This window comes from Monodelphis domestica, chromosome X (assembly GCF_027887165.1).
Source record: "Monodelphis domestica isolate mMonDom1 chromosome X, mMonDom1.pri, whole genome shotgun sequence".
Lineage (NCBI taxonomy): Eukaryota > Metazoa > Chordata > Mammalia > Didelphimorphia > Didelphidae > Monodelphis > Monodelphis domestica.
Window position 1 is genome coordinate 82468178 of NC_077235.1, and position 12965 is coordinate 82481142.

The following is a 12965-nucleotide window of genomic DNA, read 5'->3' on the forward strand; positions in this document are numbered from 1 at the left end:
GGAAAGAAGGGCATAAAGGGGCAAATTAGAGTGACTTCTTCAGCACAATTTGCCACGTTGCAAGAAGTACAGACAAGCCTTCAGAGACTTGTGCCCTCACTAACTTTGGCTTAATCAAATCCAAACCGATTCTCTGTACCACACACGGTCACTGAGGAAGACATGGGAGTCATCTTGTACCAAAAGCATGATAGTCACTAGAAACCCATGATATTTGTTGGTAGACTCATATTAGAGACAAGTTCGAGTTCTTGCTTTTTTTCTTTTAAATTGTTATTCTGTCTCAGAATCAATCCTGTGTATCAGTTCCAAGGGAGAAGAGTAGATAGGACTAGGCAATGGGGTGAAGTGACTTGCCCAGGGTCACATGGCTAGGAAGTATCTGAGTGCAGATTTGAACTCAGGACCTCCCATCTCTGGGCCTGGCTCTCCATCCACTGAGCAACCCAGCTGTCCCTGAGTTCTTGCTTTTGAAGTGGGCTGCCATGGAGAAATTCCTAGACAGTATGGAGATGGATGGATCACAAGTCACAGCATTTCCATTTTCTTGGAGGCTGCCTTGCCTGCTGGAGGCAGGTAGCAGAGCTGAGCTCCCTTGTGGCAGGTGAGACTACGTGCCCTGTCCTACAGGCCACATGAGTCTGAAGCTAGGCTAGCCTCCAGGGAAGAAGAAAGTCTGTTCGTGGCACCTGAAGGAGCTGGCCTTTGTCACCCAGAAGGACCTCAAGGGCCCTGTGCTTGAATGTGGACCTAAAAAGAACTCCCCAGATCTGACAAACGACTATGTAGCCTTTGCCAAAAGAACTGCAAGGAAGGCGAGCCCTCAGGGAGGGATCCTTCTGCCCATTGCATCCTGGGATGGCAGTTCCAATGATTAGGAAGGTTTTCCTGACAAGGAGTCTAAATTGGCCTCTTTGCAAGTAGTTCTGCCCTCTGGATCCAAAGAGAACAAGTCGAACCTTTCCTAGACGTGACAAGCTTTTCCCCTTAGACACCACTGAAATCCCTCTGGGCCCCCTTCCTGACCCCACGGCTCCTCAGGGGGCCTGCTCAGCTCTGGCACATACTAGGATCCTGGCTTTGTTCTCCATTAAAGTGGTCTCTATGGTTTCGGGAACCACTAAAACAATCCCCAGAGCCTTCAATCCTCTTATAGCTGGACTCAAAGGCCCCCACCATCGCCGGCGACCTCATCTGACTCTGGCCAGCTTAGCCATGCTCTGGTGCCCAGGACTGGCCGCCATATGCAAGAGAGGCCCAACCTAGCTAAAGCACAGGAGACCCAGAACCTCCCTGTTCCCAGAAGCGGGATGTCTCAGGGCACTCTGGGAGCCCCGTGGCTGCTGAGGCCTCATTGAGCTTACTGTCACTGTAACACACGGCCAGAGCCGGGCCTGCTCAGTGGCACCCAACAGTCTCTTCATTCTACTAAGGCACGTGGGCTTCAGGGGCTCCAGTGACTGCTGAAGAGCTCTGAGCTCAGAGGCTTTCTGAGAAACTGAGTCTGGCTGATGAAGAAAAGGAACCTTCTTCGGAGTCACAGACCAGGGAAGTCATAATAAACTAGTTAGGCCCAACTAGCGCCGCTGGGCAGTGAGGGCCCAACGTCACACTTCTCCACCACCCTCCATCCCTCTGCTGAAATCAGAAAGTCCATTGATCCCATTGATTTTCCTTTCCTCTTCTTCCGTTCTCTCTCTCTCCCTCTGCCATCCCTCCATCCCTCCCTTCCTTCCTTCTTTCCACCTTCCCGTCCTTCCTGCCTCCTTCCCTTCTTTACTCCCTCCTTCCCTCTCTATTTAGTTTCCTTCCGTCCTGCCTTGCTCCCTCCCTTTTTTCCTTCTACCCTCCCTTCTCCCCCTCCCTCTCCCTCCCTTCCTTCCTGCCTCCCTCCCTTCCTTCTACCCTCATTCTCTCCCTCTCTCCTTCCTCCCTCCCTCTCCCTACTTTCCTTCCTCCTTCCTTCCTCCCTCCTTTCCTTCCTACTTCCCTCCCTCCCTCTCTTTCCCCATCCCTTCCTGCCCCTCTCCCTCCCACCTTCCCAACCCTTTCTTCTACCCTCCCTCCCTTCATTCCTCCCTCCCTCTCTCTCCCTTCCTTCCTTCTTTCTACCTTCCCTTCCTTCTTCCCTCCCTCTCTCCCTTCTTTCCTTCTTCCATCCCTTCCTGCCTCCCTCCCTCCCTCCCTCCCTCTCTCTCCTTTCTTTCCTTCCTTCTTTCCTGCCTCTCTCCCTCACTCTCCCTCCCTTCCTTGCTTCTTTTACCCTCCATTCCTTCCACTGTCCCTCCTTCCCTCTCTCTCCCTTCTTTCCTTCCTCCCTCTCTTCCTGCCCCCTCCATCACTCCTTTCCTTCCTTATTCCCTCCCTTCCTCTCTCTCCCCCTCCCTTCCTGCTGCCCTCCCTCTCTTCCTTCCTTCTACTCCCATAATTCCTCCCTTGTTTCCTCCCTCTCTCCTTCCCCTCCTTCCTTCCTCTCTCCCTACTTTCCTCCCTCCCTCCTTTCCTTCCTTCTTCCCTCCCTCCATCTCTCCCCATCCCTTCCTGCCTCCCTCTCTCTCTCCCTTCTTTCCTCCCTCCCTCCCTCTTTCCCTTCTTTCCTTCATCCCTCTCTTCCTGCATCTCTTCCTCACTCTCCCTTCCTTACTTACTTCTAACCTCCATTCCTTCCACCATTCCTCCTTCCCTCTCTCTCCCTCCCTCCCTGCCTGCCTGCCTCCCCGCCTCCTTTCCTACCTCTTCCCACTCTCTCCACCTCCCTCCCTTCCTCCCTCCCTCTCTCTCCCTCCTTTCCTCCCTCCCTCACACTTGCTTTCCTTCCTCCCTCCGTTCCTGCCTCCCTCCCTCACTCACTCTCCTTTCTTTCCTTCCTTCCTTCCTTCGTCCTTCCCTCCATCTCTCTCTCCCTACATTTTTCCCTCCCCTTCTCTCTCCCTTGTTTCCATCTTCCCTCCCTTCTTTCCAGCCTATCTCATTCCCTCCTTTGGTTCCTTTCTCTCTCCTTCCCTCCCTCTCTCCCTTCTTTCCTTCCTTTCATCCTTTCTGCCTCTCCCTTCTTCCCTTACTCCATTTCTCCCACCCTCACTCTCCCTTCGTCCCTCCCTTGCTCCCTTCAACCCTCCTTCCCTCCTAACTCTCTCCTTCCCTCTTTCTTTCCTCCCTCCCTTCCTTCCTGCCTCCCTCCCTCCTTTCCTTCCTACTTCCCCCCTCCCTCTCTCTCTCCATCCCTTCCTGCCTCCCTCCCACCCTCTCTCCCTTCTTTCCATCCTCCTGTCCTTCCTGCTTCCCTCCCTTCCTTCTTCCCTCCATCCCTTCCTCCCTCCCTCTCTCTCTCCCTTCCTCCCTCTCTTTCTCTTTCTTCCCTTACTCTCTTCCTTCCTGCCTCTCTTCCTCACTCTCCCTTCCTCCCTCCTCCCTTGCTTCCTTCAAGCCACCTTCCTTTCCTCATTCACTCCTTCCTGCTCTCTCCCTTCTTTCATTCCTCCCTCCCTCCCTCCCGCTTTTCCTTCCTTCTTCCCTCCCATCCCCGGTCCCTTGCATTCCTGACTCCCTCCCTCTCTCCTTTCTTTTCTTCCTCCCTCCCTCCCTCTCTCTCCCTGCCTTCCTCCCTCTCTCCTTTCTTTCCTTCATCCCTTCCTGCCTCCCTCCCTCCCTCTCCCTCTGTTCCTTCCTTCCTTCCTTCCTTCCCTCCTTCATCCTTCCCTCCTTCTCTTCCTCCCTCACTCCCTCTCTCTCCCTTTTCCTTCCTTCTTTCAACCCACCTTCCTTCTTCCCTCCCTTCCTCTCTCCCCCTCCCTTCCTGCCACCCTCCCTCCCTCTCCCTCTCTCTTCTCTTCCTCCCTTCCTCCCTCCCTCTCTCTTCCTTCCTCCCTCTCTCTCCTTTCTTTCCTTCCTCCCTTCCTTCCTGCCTCCCTCCCTCACACTCCCTCTCTCCGTTTCTTCCTTCTTTCCTTCCTTCCCTCCTTCCTTTCCTCCCCCTCTCTCCCTCTCTTCCTTCCTCACTCTTTCCCTTCTTTCCTTCCTGCCTCCCCCTACCAACTTTTCTTCCTTCCTCCATCCCTCACTCTCTCTCCCCTTGCCATCCTGCCTCCCTGCCTCCCACTCTTCCTTCCTGTCCTCTACCCTCCCTTCCTTCCTCCCTACCTCTCTCTCCCTACCTTTCTACATCCCTCTCTCTCCATTCTTTCCTTGCTCCCTCCATTCCTCTCTCCATATCTTCTTGCCCCTCTCTACCTTTTCACTCCTTCCTCCCTTCCTTACTGCCTCCCTCCCTCCCTCCCTTCTACCATCCGTCTCTTCCTCTCTCTCTCTCACTCTCTCCCTTCCTTCCTTCCTCCTTTACCCTCCCTTGCTTCATCCTTCCCTCCCTGTTTCTCTCTCTTCTTTCCTTCTTCCCTCTATCCCTTCTATCCTCGCTCCCTTCCTTCCTGCCTCCCCCCTCCCTTCCTTCCTTCCTTCTTTCTACCCTCCATTACTATCTCCCTCCCTCCATGTTTCTCTCTCCCTTCTTTCCTTCCTCTCTCCCTTTCTGCCACCCTCCCTTCCTCCCTTTCTTGCTTCCTTCTACCCTCCATTCCTTCCCTCGTCCCTCCTTCCCTCTCTCTCTCCCTTGCTTCCTCCCTCCCTTTCTGCCAGCCTCCCTCCCTGTCCCTCCCTTCCTTCCTCCTTCCCTCCCCCCCCTCTCTCCCTTCTTTCCTCCCTCCCTCTCTCTTCCTTCCTCCCTCTCTCTCCTTTCTTTCCTTCCTCCCTTCCTTCCTGCCTCCCTCCCTCACACTCCCTCTCTCCCTGTTTCTTCCTTCTTTCCTTCCTTCCCTCCTTCCTTTCCTCCCCCTCTCTCCCTCTCTTCCTTCCTCACTCTTTCCCTTCTTTCCTTCCTGCCTCCCCCTACCAACTTTTCTTCCTTCCTCCATCCCTCACTCTCTCTCCCCTTGCCATCCTGCCTCCCTGCCTCCCACTCTTCCTTCCTGTCCTCTACCCTCCCTTCCTTCCTCCCTACCTCTCTCTCCCTACCTTTCTACATCCCTCTCTCTCCATTCTTTCCTTGCTCCCTCCATTCTTCTCTCCATATCTTCTTGCCCCTCTCTACCTTTTCACTCCTTCCTCCCTTCCTTACTGCCTCCCTCCCTCCCTCCCTTCTACCATCCATCTCTTCCTCTCTCTCTCTCACTCTCTCCCTTCCTTCCTTCCTCCTTTACCCTCCCTTGCTTCATCCTTCCCTCCCTGTCTCTCTCTCTTCTTTCCTTCTTCCCTCTATCCCTTCTATCCTCGCTCCCTTCCTTCCTGCCTCCCCCCTCCCTTCCTTCCTTCCTTCTTTCTACCCTCCATTACTATCTCCCTCCCTCCATGTTTCTCTCTCCCTTCTTTCCTTCCTCTCTCCCTTTCTGCCACCCTCCCTTCCTCCCTTTCTTGCTTCCTTCTACCCTCCATTCCTTCCCTCGTCCCTCCTTCCCTCTCTCTCTCCCTTGCTTCCTCCCTCCCTTTCTGCCAGCCTCCCTCCCTGTCCCTCCCTTCCTTCCTCCTTCCCTCCCCCTCTCTCCCTTCTTTCCTCCCTCCCTCTCTTTCCTTCCTCACTGTCTCTCTCCCTCCTTCCCTCGCTGTCTCCCTTCTTTCATTCCTCCCCCTTCCTTGCTTCTACCCTCCCTTCCTCCCTCCCTCCATATCTCTCTCTTCCTTCCATCCTCCCTCTCTCTACCTTCTTTCCTTCCTCCCTTCCTTCCTTCCTTCTTGTCTCCATCCCTCCCTTACTTCCTTTTACCTTCTCGTCCTCCCTCCCCCTTCCTCTTTCCCTTCTTTCCTTCCTTCCTGCCTCCTTCCCTCCCTTTCTTGCTTCCCTCTAACCTCCCTTCCTTCCTCCCTCCCTCTTTCTCTCCCTTCCTTCCTGCCTCCCTCCCTTCCTTCCTTCTACTCTCCCTTCCTCCCTCCTTCCATGCCTCTCTCCTTATCTCCCTTCCTTCCTCCCTTCCTTGCTTCATTCTACTCTCCCTCCCTTCTTCTCTCTTTCTCTCCCTCCTTTTTTTCCTTCCTCCCTCCCTTCCTGCTTCTGTCCCTCACTCTCCCTTCCTCTCTTCCTGGCTTCCTTCTACTCTCCCTTCCTCACTCCCTCTTTCCCTCTTTCTCTCCTTTCATTCCTTCCTCACTCTCCTTCCCTCCTTCTGTTTCTTCCTTCCTCCTTCCCTTCCTCTCTCTCTCTCTCCCTTTCTTCCTTCCTCCCTCTCTTTCCCCCTCCCTTCCTGCCTCCCTTCTTCCCTCTCTCCCTCTCTCTCCTTCCCTTTCTATTTCTCTCCCTTCTTTTCTTCCTCCCTCCCTTCCCTCTCTCCATCCCTCACTTCCTTCCTCCATCTCTCTTTCTCTACCTTCTTTCCTTCCTCCCTCCCTTCCTGCCTCCCTCCCTCTATTCCTTCTTTCCTTCCTTCTACCCTCCCTCACTCCCTCTCTCTGTACCTTCCTCCCACCCTCTCTGTCCTTTCCATCCTTCCTCCCTTCCTTCCTGCCTCTCTTCCTCCCTCTGTTCCTTCCTTCCTTCCTTCCTTCTCTTTTTTTAAATAATCCCTTACCTCTTTTACCTTCTTATATTTTAGTTCCAAGGGAGACGAGCAATAAGGGCTAAGCAGTGGGTGTTAATTGACTTGCCCAGAATCAGCAGGTTTCCATTGCTTTTCTGTGAGATGATTGTAATCCTTGCTAGCTCTTCTAATAGGATGACAAGGGGCAGCTGGGCAGCTCAGTGGATTGAGAGCCAGATCTAGAGATCTAAGAGCTCTAGGTTCCAATCTGGCCTCAGACATTTCCCTAGGTGGGTGACCCTGGGCAAGTCACTTGACCACCATTGCCTAGCCCTTAGCACTCTTCTGTGTTGGAGCCAATACATAGTATTAATTCTAAGGCAGAAGGCGAGGGTTTAAGAAAATTAAAATAGAAATAGCAATAATCGGATGGCAAAGCCATGAGGATGGGCCAGGCTGCTCCAGTGGTAAGAGAACTGGGACTTGAGATTAGCCAGGATCCTGATGGAGGAGAAAGCAATAGAGCCCAGCTTCCTATGACTTCTCCACACAGTCCTTGAAAAGGCACCAGAATAAATCTTGATTGGGAAATCTAAAGAAAAATCCTAGTGAGTCCTTTTCCCAGACCAGGTTAGCATAAGGAGACAGACAGATGTCTTTGGAAATTGGGGACAGGGTTAAGCCAGAAGAGAGCCACAAGAGGCCTTCCAGGAGGCGACTAAAATGGGGCCTTTGGCTACACACTAGGGAAGGAAGATGTTCCAAATCCAGCATCAAGGGACTGAATGCTCGTAAGGAGCCGCTAAATGATAGTTCATCCCTTAGAGCTGGACCTCAAATACAGCTTGTATTAAAAAGGAAATATGAATAAGAATGCAGGCTTGAGGCTGTGTTCTTGGCCAGGAGCAGGAACAAAACCGCTTGGGTGCTTATGTTTCTGGGAGCTCCATTGAATTTAGACGATATTGGGACCAAAGACTTTTCCCACTCCTGGGAACTTTTCTGGAACTGTAGAGGTCGTGTAGTCCTCTAGTTTGATCTGGCTAAAAACCCCTGCTTTTCCTTGGAAAACCCAAGAATGACACCACTAACGGCTAATGACGTAAAAGTCCTTGGTGACTTTTCATTGGTCTTTGGTCGTTTCAATCGCGTCTGACTCTTCTTGACCTTATTTGGGGTATTCTTGGCAAAGATACTGGAGTGCTTTGCCATTTCCTTGCCCAGTTCATTTTACAGATGAGGAAACTGAGGCAAACAGGGTTATGTGACTTGCCCAAGGTCCCACAGCTAGTGAGTGTCTGAGTCCAGATTTGAACTCAGGAGGATGTGGCTTCCTGGCTGACTCTAGGCCAGGCATTCTATCTACTGCACCACTTGGCTACACTTCAGTCAGACTACCTACCCAAGGAACGGTATCAAAAATCAACGGGAGCACTACTACTACTGGAACAGCCAGAAAAGGAAATATGGCCATCTAGATACGATTGTGATGGAGACAGAGTAAAAGTGCTGCTCAACTGACCTTGCCCACGCCACCCCCTCAGCTCCTCCCCTCCCCTCCCCTCCACTAGTGGGAAGAAACTAGAGCAGAGCCCAGTGGAACGCCAATATTTTCAGCTTCAAAAACAAACAGAAGAGATGGACTTTGGCAGTCAAGAGCAGCTTGGAATTGTTGAAAACCTGTACGAGTTCTTGAATGCAATCCAGCCCACTCTCCTATTGCACTGGGGACCCATCTCCGATTTCTGTCCACAACACATGTATCCATTCAGCAGGTCTTCAGGGGACACCAAATGGCTTGGGGGATTGGCCTGATCAGAGACTGAATCATCAGCAAGGCTGAAATTAGAGCTCAGGGTCCTGCTTCTGAATGAAGTATCCGACTCATTAGTTCCTACTGGCCCCCTATCCACGGGACTCCTTACACGGTCGGTTGGCTTAGCCACAGCTCTAGACCTCGGACACCTTGAGGGAGAAGGGTGGTTTCTCGTAGAGTAATCATTGAATCATAGAATGCAGTGGGATTAGAATTCATATCCTCCGGCTCTGTCTGGTGCTCTCTGTGATGCTATCGTTTTATTCAGCAAGCCTGGGTTGGGAAAACGAAGGGAGACACCGGTACCCTGATTGGTGTCCTATCTGCCGGGGCCTGCCCTCCTTGGTCTAGCATCATCTTTCATTGCCTCCCCACTCCAGCCGTCATGCTCTCCCAACCAAAATCTGTTTTCCCCATATAACTCATTTCCTGAATTTCCAATATGGCCCTCACTAGCTAGCTAATCTGACAGATTTCTTCGTGATGAGAACTAGAAGACATTCTCAGGGAATACATAGGTAGCATCCCTTTGGGCTCTACTTCTACCCATCACCCAAAGTGGTATTTGCATGTCTCTGTGGACAAGGAAATCTATAGGCCTACACTTCTCAAACTATAGTTTAAGGGTCTCTGCCACTCACAGGATAGAGAGTCTGGCTTGGGGACAGGAGGTCCTGGGTTCCAATCTGGCCTCAGACATTTCCTAGTTGGGTGACCCTGGGCAAGTCACTTAACTCCAGTTGCCTTACCTTCAGTGCTCTTCTGCCTTGGAAGCTATACATAGTATTGATTCTAGGGTGGAAGGTGAGGGTTTTTGGAAAAAATAAAAATGAAAGAAGCCAGACCTTCTGAGATAGAGGTGAGGAAGGAGACCATATCAGGCATGGGAGCAGTCAGTGCAAAAGCATAAAAAAGAAATCAAGTCAGTCAGAATGTATTTCTGAAGCTTTTATTATATGCCAGGCACTGTGCTAAGTGTGGAAGCTACAAAAAAGGGCAAAAGAAATGGTGTCTTATCCTCAAGAAGTTCCTGTTCTACCAGGGAAGAAAACATGCAAACAATTGGGTACATACACAAGGTTTATAAAAGAGAACCTTGGAGGAGAAGGCAGCAATCAGGGGAACCAGGAAAGGCCTCCTATTGAAGAAGGGATTTGAGTCTTGAAGGAAACCAGGGCAACTAAGAGGCATTGGGAAGGAAAGGCAGCATTCCAGGCATGGAGGAAGGCCAGGGCAAAGGTGGGGAGGGTGGTTGGCAAATGGAGTGCCATGTGCAAGGACCAGCCAGTGGGCCCATTTCAAACAGAAGACTTTCAATTTTCTGCCAAAGACAATCCACTTCCCTAAATCTCTTTCTTGTGGTCCTCTTCTCTGATCATAACCACACCGTCAACCACTTGGACTTATCACTGGTTTTCCTGCCTTTCCAGGACTCAGGCCTCTATGCAACTTTCCTTAAATCTTCTGGCCATGTACCCTTCTTCTATATGTGAGTGGCCAAAAGAGAGCATATACAAGGGATGTGGAGAAATCAATGAGGAGATTTGGCAGGGGATTCAATATCTATTAGATTTCTATCATATAGATCAGATATGTGATATTAGATGAGGGGGATGAGAAGTAGAGGAAGACATTGAGGTTGTAAGCTTAAGCAATTGGGAGCATGGTGGAGTTCTTGATATTCATTAGGGAAGTTCAGAAGAGAGTTGGGCTTGGAGTGGGATGGAGAGGGGGCATGGAGAGATAATGAGCTCTATTTTGTACATGTTGATCCTGAGATACCCATCAGACAGATGGTTCAAAATGCTTAATGGGCAGTAGATGATACAGGCTTGAGGCACAGAGGAGAAACTAGGACTTGGAGTCATCAATTATCAACCTGGGAGTCATCTGTAGAGATATGATCGTTGAACCCTGAGGAGCTAATGAGGTCACCAAATGGGATTGAGAGGAAAGAGAAGAGTGGCTTCCATAGAGCTTTGGAGATACCCATGGTTAATGGGCATCACTAGGATGAATAGGCAACAAAGGTAACTGAGCAGGAGTGGTCTGATAGGTAGAAGGAGAACCAGGAGAGAACAGTCATAAAAAACCCAAAAGGAGAAATTATCTAAGATGAGGCCAGCAGTGTCTGTCTAGTGGTACAGTGGGGACTAGAAGAGGATTGACAAAAAACCAGTAGATATGGAAATTAAGAGATTATTGGAGGGGCATCTTGGCGGCTCAGTGGATAGAGCATCAGGCCTCGGATACTTCCTAGCTGTGTGACCCTGGGCAAGTCACTTAATCCGAACTGCCTAGCCTTTACCACTCATCTGTCTTGGACCCTATACTTAGTATTGATTTTAAGGCAGAAGTTAAGAGTTTTTTAAAAAGCCAATCACAGGGAGCAGCTAGTGGAATTAGATGCCCTCCCAGATCTCTGCCAACTCTGGAATTCTGGGATTCTAATAAAAAGAAGAATAGGAAACCCCATCTATTTCCTGGGATATGATATGCCCCATAGAGGTACAAGGAGCAGGGAATACTGGGAAAAGAAGACTCATTCCTCTTGAGATAAGCAATTATATATCCATTGAAGTCACTCCTACAGAGTAGTTCTCATAATGAGGAAATATCTGTACTCAATATGTATGCACCAAATGGCATAGCATCCAAATTTCTAAAGGAGAAACTAGAGGAGCTCAAGAATGAAATAGATAAAAAAATATAATAGTGGGAGATCTGAACCTTCCTCTATCCGAACCAGATAAATCAAGCCAAAAAATAAATAAGAAAGAGGTGAGAGAAGCGAATTAAATCTTATAAAAATTAGAGTTAGTAGACATGTGGAGAAAAAGAAATAGGGACAAAAAGGAATGCACCTTCTTTTCAGCAGCACATGGCACATTCACAAAAATTGACCATGTATTAGGGCACAAAATCATTGCAAACAAGTGCAAAAGGGCAGAAATAATAAATGCAACCTTCTTAGACCACAATGCAATAAAAATAATAATTAGTAAGGGAACATGGAGAGGTAAATCTAAAATTAATAGGAAATTAAACAATACGATTCTCCAAAACCAGATAGTTAAAGAACAAATCATAGAAACAATTAATAACTTCATTGAAGAAAATGACAATCATGAGACATCCTTTCAAAACCTATGGGATGTAGCCAAAGCAGTACTCAGGGGGAAATTTATATCCTTGACTTCATATGTAAACAAATTAAGAAGGGCAGAGGTCAATGAATTGGGCATGCAAACTAAAGGGTAGGTCTCCCATACAGAATCTGTATGAAGAATTAGAGCCATAGTGGGTAGACTGGGCCATACCCAGGGTTGAGGGGAGAGGTGATCATTTGAACTGCAGAAAGTGAACAAGGGGTCCTGGGTACCCTATGTTTCTGTAAAGTACTGGAAAGGGTTGAGAGGCCATTTAGTGGATGAGGAAGAGGAGCTTGAGAGGTTAGGCGACTTGGCTGGGGTTGCACACTATTAAGTTGTCTGAGGTGGGAATTGACCCCATGTCCTATGTCCTTTGCACTAGGTCAGTCTGCCAACCCAGCCCTTCCCATCCTCACAGGATAGATCCCAAAGGGCAGTGCAACTTTGATCCAGCAATAGTGCTACTCAGTCTGTACCTCACAGAGACAAAATAGCCGCTCTTTTGGGGTGGTAAAGGATTGGAAACTGAGGGGACGTCCATCAATTGGGGAATGGCTGAACAGGTTGTGGTATCTGATGGGGATGGAATACTATTGTGCTATAAGAAATGAGGAGCAGCTTGATTTTAGAAAAACCTGGGAAGACTTACATGAACTGATGCACAGTGCAGTGAGCTCCTTGAGAACACTGTACACAGTCATAGCAATTCTGTACGATGAACACAGTCCAATGATCCAAGACAGTCCCAAGAGCCCTGATGAAAAATGCTGTCCACCTCTGGAGAAAGAACTAATGGAGCCTGAGTGCAGATCTAAGCAGGCCATTCCTCACTTTATTTACTCCCCAGGTTTGTGAAGATTGTGCCTTCTTCTACATCACGCTGAACATGGAAGTGCATTTTGTACGATAGAGCATGTCTAACCAGGAGCAGATTGCTTGCCCTCTCAGGGCGGAAGGAAGGGAGAGAATGCAGAACTCGAAAAACGAATGTTAAAAATCATGTTTGCACGTAAGTGGGGAAAACAAAACATTACTACCCCAAATACAAAAGGACAGAGGAAGAAAGGACAACTGGAAGGTCCAACTTCTTGTCCAATTCTTTCATGTCAGAGGAGGAAACTGAGGCAAAAGAGGGGAAGGGACTTGACTAGGGTTAAACAGTAGTAAGTAGCAGATCCAGGATTCAAATCCAGGACCCATCACTTCAAATCCGGTGCTGAGTATCCTGGAGACCTTCCTCTAGGAATATCAGCTCAGCCTTAGGCTGTCCCTCTGGTTTTCCTCACTCTCCCTCCATACATGACTGGCCCATTACATTTTCTGGTCATTTGTCTCGGCCTCTGTAACGAATCATCCAAAGTCTAACTCGATGTTCCTTTCAGGGAGGCCGAGACAAAAAAGAGATTGGAAGGAGTTCCAGCTCACACTGCTGTTTGCTTCCCAGGCCACACAGGGAACCCTTTAACCTTATGGAGGGGGTCATCCCACTGCACACCC

At 49.6% G+C, this 12965-nt stretch overlaps 1 long non-coding RNA gene across 1 annotated transcript in view; it reads left to right on the forward strand.

The window, feature by feature from the left end:
- The window catches only part of LOC130456154 (uncharacterized), a 95880-nt gene that overhangs the window by 64210 nt on the left and 18705 nt on the right, over positions 1-12965 (forward strand). Inside the window, exon 3 of the long non-coding RNA XR_008914683.1 lies at positions 12316-12477. This is a non-coding gene — a long non-coding RNA (uncharacterized LOC130456154). The remainder of the gene's footprint in view (positions 1-12315; positions 12478-12965) is intronic.